This window comes from Watersipora subatra, chromosome 7 (genome assembly GCF_963576615.1).
Source record: "Watersipora subatra chromosome 7, tzWatSuba1.1, whole genome shotgun sequence".
NCBI lineage: Eukaryota > Metazoa > Bryozoa > Gymnolaemata > Cheilostomatida > Watersiporidae > Watersipora > Watersipora subatra.
Window position 1 is genome coordinate 33,498,374 of NC_088714.1, and position 9,947 is coordinate 33,508,320.

A 9,947-nucleotide genomic window follows, 5' to 3' on the forward strand; every position below is an offset into this window, starting at 1 on the left:
ATGACTGATGATGTGATAATTGTCTGATAGGCTATTAAACACTCTTCCAATAATATTATGTTTACAGTCACTGCGAACAAGCCAGAGTTATGTAATAATCACAAAAATTGCTGGTGATTTCAAATGGCGATACTAATTAAATTTCTATTGGAGACTAGTTGAGCTTTGCTCTGCGTTATTCCAGAGTTTGTTGGGGTTTTTCTTCTTGTAATGACCCCGGTGTTACATTATCTGGCTAACGTGAAAGCTTGGGAGTGTTTAGCTACATCTTTTGAGAAATTGATAAAGCTTTTTATGAAAAAGATAAAACAGGTGCCACTTGTTAACGATCAACAAGCTGCCCGAGAAATATTAATGGATTACTAGTGCATAGTGTTACAAACTTCGGTTCGAATAATATTGTCATACAATTTCAGCGACATAGGTCTTCTTAATAACTTCAACTCACAAAAATGAACAAATATTTTATGATTTTCGTAAAATATCAACTGGAAACAGCTGTAACACCACATAATTACATCATTAATCCTTTGTTTCTTAGATGCTTGAGGTTTTTATGAGATGATTTTGGAGAACAGTTAATTTTTACAGACAATTTTAAAATTTTTTAGTTAGTGTAAGCGGGTAATTTAGTGCAAACACAGTCACAAGATGAGACACATCAAATGATTGGAGTAATTCTATTACTGTTTAAAGTGACAAGGAGTGACGGACAGAAGAATTTTTTTCAAAGATTGCCACAAACTAGCTGTCAGTTGGATCGGCCGCATGGGTGTGGAGGAAAAAAGTGTGAAACGCCCAACTGCTCTTTAGTTTATAAGGTAACATTTGCTATCAATACACCGCTGAGCATTTATTCTTTCTAATGGGTAATTTGTTCAGCTAGAAATATTAGTTATTGGCAATGCCACACACCGAACTTCCATAAAAACTTATTATCAACAGCTATTGCATTTACAATATTATACAAATATACTTTTGCAACAAAGATCATGTAACTCTACATAAGCCTACCCTTATGACTAAGAAAATTGTATTATTCTTTAGTATACTCCTGCAGCAGTCGATGTAAACTTTGTTGAAAGACTTGAATGAAAGACTAAACATTTTTATTGGTCAAAGGCTGAGTAAAGAGACTACCCTGAGAGTATCAATAGTTATTAGTTTAAGGCTGAGTAAAGAGACTACCCTGAGAGTACTAATAGTTATTAGTCTACGGTTGAGTAAAGAGACTACCCTGAGAGTACTAATAGTTATTGAAATGCATATTATAATTTTGTCACAGCTCTATTAGTTGAAATGAATGTGATACTACTAGTAGTTATACAAAAATGCGCAGGCCTAAGCTAATCTTTCAAGATTAAACCGTGATCAACATCTTGTAGATATAAAATGCTAATACATTAAAACCATAATAGTTAACTCGCATGTTTTCATTTATGATACAACAATAAACAATAAACAATTACAGCACTAAAACTTTAAGCTCATAATATCACGATATGCCAATCTTTACTATGATAAGGGCTGTTTCTGTCTGTTCATCTGAAGCCACGATTGGAGGTTGAGAAAAAAGATTGCACCACATGGGATTTGAACTCCCAGCTTTCAGCATGGTAGATGAACACGCGAGCAACTGTGCCAGCTAACCATCCACTAGCGTGCCAGAATAATTGCATGTATAATTATTACACCTGATGATCTTTCACAGCACACTAAACTGCCAGAGTACTAAGAAAGGCCGCAAATAAATTCAATGTTTCTAGAGAGTTTGTATTTTAATTGTTACAGAACTAGTTGGACAAGTTTTAACAAAAAAGTTGAATAGCTCATTAAAATTCTCTATCAATTTATCGCACATTTCTAATGTTGATATGTTTGGAGCCCCGTAGAATCGTTGTATTTGTTAAAGAAGAGAAGGTGATGATATATTGAATCTACACGCAATGCTTCATTGATGGCATAACTCTAACAGAGAATACAACTATTATAATAGGCATGTTTTATTATCAATGCTGGATCATTTACCAAAGCATGGTAACTTCGCAAGCCGTTGCTCACACAGATGAGGCAATATGTATCTCACTTCAGCTATGTGTTTACCTAAAATATTTTTGCGAAATTCTAAATTAACTCCAATACGAGGCATGCGCACTAATCGTGAGAGGTTCACTTGAATACTTGTACGAGATGATTGTCGATTTATCGAAACAAATGTTTTGCGCTCACTTTTTGTTTCTTGTCTCAAAACAATCTACATTTACTAGCATTTTCACATAAATAATTATTTGCTTGTAATATGATGGATACAAAACAAGGCCACAGAAATAATCTCCACTCTTAACTTACTGTGGGGCCCAACACCAATATGCCATTACATTTTGACCTTGACCTCAATCTAACAGCAAATACCGCTGCTATTTTATGCTGGTATTTTAATATCAGCAGCATTCAGCTTCGATTTGACGAAATGCATCAACTGGTACGTAGCAATGAGGTCGGATTATATAATCTTATTTCCTGCAATCGCTGCCTATGAATAGCCAAAGGCAGCATAGGATGAGAGTAGTAAAAAGAGAGGATGATGATGATGTAATTGTTATAGGCAGTAAAAATAGAACAACTTTCACACACGTATGTACAACATACCAGCCAACCTAACAACTCAACTATTTATTAAAGTCTGTACTACCATATCTAAGGCAATAGAAGTGATATGCATTAAGTTTTCATTATGCGGATGATGCAGATTAGGAGTTGTACACACGTTGAGTTACTGTACGGTAAGTGTTTCAATTGACATTCACATGTTGTGGATTAACGCTCTTTTGTTAAAAAAATAAGGAATTCTACGCCTTATTTCGATATGGGAAGATTGCGCACTCCAATCTTACTCATATCGAAATAAGAATGGCTGAAGTATGGTAAATGTTTAAAATGGAATAGTTGGCGAGCATTATTCCTAAAAGTCGTTTCCATCTTTCGCAAGCATTCCATAAAAATTCGTAAGTGAAAAATCTCGCTTGACTTGCGGTTATTGGAGTGTCCATCTTGCAGATGAGACAAACTTGCAGATTAATCGTGTGATAGAAACAGTGTGTAATATCTTGAGGTGTTTTTTTAAAAATCTAGATTTAACTTGTGCTTAAAAACCTAGAGAGTTTTATGTATTTAGCATAAGTTACTATTGGTTTCCTAGATCTCTGCATTTCCATGATTAGATATCGAGCCTTCATAGCACCTTTGGATGGAAGGTTTATTTCCATGATTAGATATCGAGCCTTCATAGCACCTTTGGATGGAAGGTTTAATTCCATGATTGGATATCGAACCTTCATAGCACCTTTGGATGGAAGGTTTAATAAAAACCAATGGAGATTTTAAGCTTCAAACAAAACAGTTCCTACATCTACACTATTTTCCGAAGAACAGTTCTTTAGGAATTTATTAATGTTAAAGACTTTTACTGTTACCAAAAAAGTATTTTTGTATTGAAGATGGTTGATATCAATGTTATTCATAATATAGATTTATAGAATAAAATTTCATTCATCTAAAACATCTGGTCGCAGCAAGACTGGGAGTAAATACTCAAAAGCAAACCTCTGCCTATGTGAATGATGTACCAGTAATAACATGATTGGGGAGCAATATAGTATATGGTTGTAATTACGTAGCCCGTGAGCCTGACATTTGGTATGCCAGCAATATCTACATGTGCATAGACGTCTGAATTCAGTTTACATATGATCTTCACTGACTCCTTGAGAATTTGCATGCGAGTGCTTCTTTGAATAGACAACAACTCTAGGGCGAAGCAGCAAAATTCACCCATTCCAAATATAATTTGTTAGCCTGACAAACTCCGTGTGAATTAATCCTTTGGCATGTCGATGATTTGCAATAGAAAAGAATAATAAACAATCGTTAGGTCATTACCTTTGGTCAACAGGAAAACGACAAAAACTCATACCTACACCCACGCATCCTTTGGTGGCAGGCAGCCAGAAGGGAACAGTCATCGGTGGGTTGATAGGTCAATAGGTAGTAATCTCACGAAAATGATCACAAAATTAGTCAACTCTCATAACTAGTGTATAACCAGATCGCTGCAGAAATCATCTTTTAAAAAAATATGTTCTTGAATTGCTATACTTTTTACTCTCACGTTCAGACGTGATGATATCCTGTGGTGTAGGGTTGTCACATGTCAGTGATAGCTGTCACATGCCAGCGAAAGCTGTCACATGCCAGTGAAAGCTGTCACACGCCCGTAAATGCTGCCACATGTCAGTGAAAGCTGGCACATGACATTTGAGGCTGTCAAATGTCATCTCAATCTGTCCCAGTCAATGAAAGCTGTCACATAATTTAAGGATCTCACCTGTCATATAAAACTTCCTCATATCATTGAAGAAAGTGACATGTAATTTAAACCATAACTGCCACCCTACAACTTTTATCGTAATTGCTAGGTAAATCAGACACGCTGATTCCGATTTTGTACTCAAAATAAAGATTGATCCACTAACTTTCAAAGTCATGAAGGCTTTTTAAAGTGTTTCAAAATCCGTATTGAACAAAACACAATCGGCACAACAAGCTCCGCCCAGCTAGCTTTTTAAGAACCGAAGTTAGGGATGTTTAGTCCAATTTAGAATGGTAGAGATGAGTGTCTTAAAACCCATTATTATCTAAATTCAGTCTTCAAAATACTATTAGTCTTTTCTGAAAAGTAGATAAGATATTTAACATTGCATATTTAAAAGTTAGCTCAAAAAGCGCGATAACAATGCTAGCTTGTGATAAAATCGCGCATTTTTGAGCTCATTTTTCTCGGCGTTCAGCCTATTAAACATCCTGTAACAAGCTATGAGCAATTTTAAATAGTTTATCTACTTTTCATAAAAGACGGAGAAAATTTTGAAGGCTGAATTGAGATAATAATCGGTTTTAAGAGACTCATCTCTATCATTGTAAATCGAACTGAACATCTCTAACTTCCATTCCTAAAAAGCTAGCGTACGTCACATATTAATGAGTGGAGCTTGTTGTGATGATTGTGTTGTTTTTGAGACCGATTTTAAAATGCTGTAAAAAAGCCTTCATGACTTTGAAAGTTAGTGGACCAATCTTTATTTTGAGTACAAAGCCGGAATCAGCGTGTCTGATTTACCTAGAAGAAACGATAAAAGTTGTACGTGGCAGTTATGGTTTAATACTGTCACACATCATGTAAAGCTGCCTCAAGGTATCGAATACTATTTGTCATATGTAATTTAAGACTGGTACATGTAACTCAAAGATGCCAGATGTAATGCAAGGCTTATTATTTGTTATGAGAAACTGACTCCAGTCAATAAAAGCAGACACACATGATTTAAAGGTGCCTGCAATGTGTCACATAGAACTTTCTCCTGTCATTGAGAACTGTCACACATCATTCAAAGCTGTCAAAATTTATTAAATATGTCAAATGCCATTAAAAGTTGTTATATATACCATTGGACACTAACATAAATGTTTGACAGTATTTAAAAGTATTTCCTGATAGCGAGCTAGAGCAATTATCCTGTTTCAGGCATGCCTCAGCTCTTTTATGAAATTTACTGTTTTGCCTGCTTGTCCTTTTTTCACTTACTATTACTGATGCGCGAGTGTGACAAAGTGCAGGTCCACGCATGATGACTATGGTGAGTGCAGTTTTTAGATCAAATGTCAGCAACAGCCGCAGCAGCGGCAGCAGCAGCGGGAGAGCGCAAATGCACGCTAGTAGCTAGAGAGTAAATATTTGGTGCAAGCAGTAAAACATTGCTTCCCTGTGGGATGTCAAGAAATATGGATTATTGTTTTTCACCAGCGAGATAAAATAACCATGCAGTGCATTCATACCAATGGTCAACGTCATGTGCGAATGAATCCTTAATATAGCTGTAGCTTTATACTTTTAATAAACTCAATGTCATATTTGTAAAAGCAAAGTGTGTGTGGAAGTTTGTTGCGGTATAATGAGATAATACATTAAAATACTAAAAAAATAAACATAATCGTAACAAAAGTAACTGACAGATAGTTTAAAATTAGAATCAAGGCAGCTCAGTAGCATTTACAAATATTAGAGAAAGACGACTCCCTCTCTCTAGTCACTCTGCGCAACCCCATCCAAGCTGTAACACTCCCACAGGCATTAAGGCAGTCTAATCTTCGAAGCTCCCGGAGCCAAATTCGTCAAATATTTAAAAGATTGATTATACAGTGGCCCCAGCTGAATACAACATTGATTTCTGTCCTTTGTATGTCTTAAATTTGTTTATACGTTAAGCAATGCTGTTCTTTAACCTAGTATTATGTTCATGGTAAATAACCATGTCGTCTCGCAATTTATACATTGCGTAAGTTTTTATAAGCCATCAGAAAACAATATTATCAATCGTGTATTTATTCTATTGGCTGTTACAAGTCCTGCTCTGCGTCCTCAGAAGCAGAAAAAACTCTAGTTTCTAGTAGAGCCATTATAGTATATCTGATAAGAAGGCTGCCGACATGCCAAAAATATTGAATGTTCCGGTCACTAGGTTTCCATGATGTAGTTAATCCGCACATATGAGATTTATGTTAATCTGCACATATGTGAGTTATGTTAATCAGCACATATGTGAGTTATGTTAATCCGCACATAAGTGAGTTATGTTAATCAGCACATATGAGAGTTATGTTAATCAGCACATATGTGAGTTATGTTAATCAGCACATAGGTGAGTTATGTTAATCAGCACATATGAGAGTTAAGTTAATCAGCACATATGCGAGTTATGTTATCAGCACATATGTGAGTTATGTTAATCAGCACATATGTGAGTTATGTTAACCAGCACATATGTGAGTTATGTTAATCAGCACATATGTGAGTTATGTTAATCAGCACATATGTGAGTTATGTTAATCAGCACATATGTGAGTTATGTTAATCAGCACATATGTGGGTTATGTTAATCAGCACATATGTGAGTTTTGTTAATCGCAAATTTTTGTCAAATGTTTCACGATTGTGAAAGGTGAAAACGCCACTGGCGAATGAAGCGCTAGAAAATGTCGGACAAGCTGTTCCATTTTAAACATTTCCACACTTCAGTCATTCTTATTTTGAAAGCATGCTGCTAAGGAGACAGGAGTGTGCGGCTATAACTTCAGGTACAGAATTCATCATTTTATTAACAAAGCACCCTCGTCTATCCACAACATGCGAACGTTCGTTGAAACACTTATTACAAAGTAACTCACCGTGTGCACAATTCGAAGACCAAATCCGCACGATGGGAACATAGTGAGCAAAGCATCGGAGTCCCAAACTGATATTTAAAAGATTTTTTGACAAAGACGTACGATCTTTTGTTCTTTTTAACATAACAATCGATGGAATAAATGAATGCAACACTAATAGTGATGTGTACCAATTTCGATAGACTCCAACCATTGCATATTTGTAACTATAGTCAGTATAGAAAACATTTTAAATCGAATAAAATGAAATATTACTCATAAATAAAGCATATTATATTCTTTAGCTTGTTAAACATTTCTGTCAACTTTTGCCAATTTTATTCAGGAAAAAATTAATAGTCCCAAACTTGTAGTCGATAAGGAACAGCTAAAATAATGACACGTCATTATTATGATAGGAAACAAGCTAAGACCCACAGACATGCAAAGCAGGATACTTACAATAAGAATAACTCTATGTCATTCATTCAGCTCGCTTAAACTTCTCAATGGCTCACAACTTGTAAGTTTGTCTTTTTCTAATCGGTGAAGCTACTAGAATCTTCTCGTATAAAGCATTTGATGTCAGTAATCTCCATGGTGATGTTTTAAACGAGAGTAGTTTAAAAATGACTATTCAAAAACTACTTAAAACTAAAATGACACAAATGTTGTAGGCCTAAGGGAAAATATTTGTGACAAGAACTGACAGGTGTGATCTTATTGCTCGACTGTTGCAGGCTTGACAATAAGAAATGAAGTTATATAGATCGATGATTTACACAGTTCGTTGATATGACTGTCTTTGAAAATGTCTGGTTAGCTGTGAGACTCTAAGTACAGGCATAAAGCATCGAGAGAAAGAGTGCAATGCACTCTGCTTTCTTTTCAAGTGTGGCCATTGACAGTATGGCCAAGTATAATAACAGCAATGAATAAAAAACTGGTAGACTTGCGCTAATATCAATATTCCTTTCAAGGTTAAAATATAAGTTTCAAAAAGCGATCATTTGAAGGCTTGGTTTGTTCAGCTTTAAAGATGAACTTTCACAAAACTTCAGTAAATTTGATCAAAAAGTATCGAAGTACGCTCAGAAAAAAATGTGTGTGCAATGACATCACTAAATGCTATTGTCGCTATAGTTGATATCGGCAATTGTGTTTAAGTTACAGCGTTACGTGTCTCTATTCTGTCTTGGTCTCTTTGCAACTATAGATGTCATAATCACACTTTCGCTTAATCTGGGCGTTTTAACCGCAATCGTCGTTTGTCGACTTTAATTTTGAAACACCCTGGCAGTCGGATCATCTCAAATATCAAAAACAACCGCAAATTATAGAAAAATGCCGATACTTTCCGATAAACTCTACTAAAATGTTGTGCAAACTCATCTTTAAATGTTGAAAATTCCTATAATATTTAACAGCATATGTGAAATATGTGAAATATGTGAAAGGTTTTATGAAATCTCAGAGCGGCTATGACCTGCTATCCATGAAGATAACTGACAATGGTCTTTCCGTAATTTGAAGATTGGCAAGGTAGTATTTAATTAATCAACGACATAGTTGAAAACAAGTTTCCAAGCAATTAGGGAAGACCATGTCCAAGTAGACATCCTAAATTTTAGTTGGTTGCCATAATAAAACAAAAACAGGCTCCCAGAATATACTTGCAAGTACATTTTACATCAACGTAGTTGTTAACATATTTCAATTTATAAATTTTAATTACTATATTTAGAAACTATTTATACTATCAGTTCAATATAATTATTCAGGTTCAGGTAGTAATTACTCGCTTTATTTATGTTACGTTAAATTTAAGTTTATTAGACGCCACTAATATAAAATCTCAACATATTCTCCTACATAAAAAGTAGATTTTTATTTATAGAGAATTATTTTTACGCAGAAGTGTGTGAAACCTAATTAGTCAGACTTCTATACATAGAAATACCCAATCAAGGACCAGTATTTAATTTTAATATCTACTATTGCAGTTTCATTAGTAAATGTGAAAAATCATAAGTAAATGCAACAAAGAAAAGATAATAAAAAGTCTATAGGGAATATAAACCATGTTAGTTTAACTACCTCGACATACAAACTTTTACTTACGCCTGACTACCTCAACATACAAACTTTGCCTTATGACCATCTTAACATACAAACTCCTGACAACCACCTCAACATAAAAACTTTCACTTATGACCCCCTCAACACGCAAACTTCTACTTATGACCACCTCAACATACAAACTTCTACTTATGATCACCTCAACATACAAACTTCTACTTACAACTACCTCAACATACAAACTTCTTCTCATAACCTCCTCAACATATAAACTTGAAACTTATATACAATGTATATAGTTTAACTGAGAGTCAATTGGGTGTTCAAAAAATTGAACACTGCGGGTTGACTTCTAACAGATGGCATCATTCAGCGAACAACCAAATTATGACTATTAAGAAGTAGCTGATGACAGTTGACTGAAAGTTAGTAACTTAGCTATTTTTCAAAGATACAAGCATTAAGCATTTGGTGAATGATCAAACGTAAATATGAAAGAGGATAACCTCTATGAGATCAGGTATCGAAATTTGTATTATTTTTTTTTAATTCTCAAACGGCAAACTAATGTGGGCTTCATTGTTGGAATCAAAAATGCAAGTTAAAAA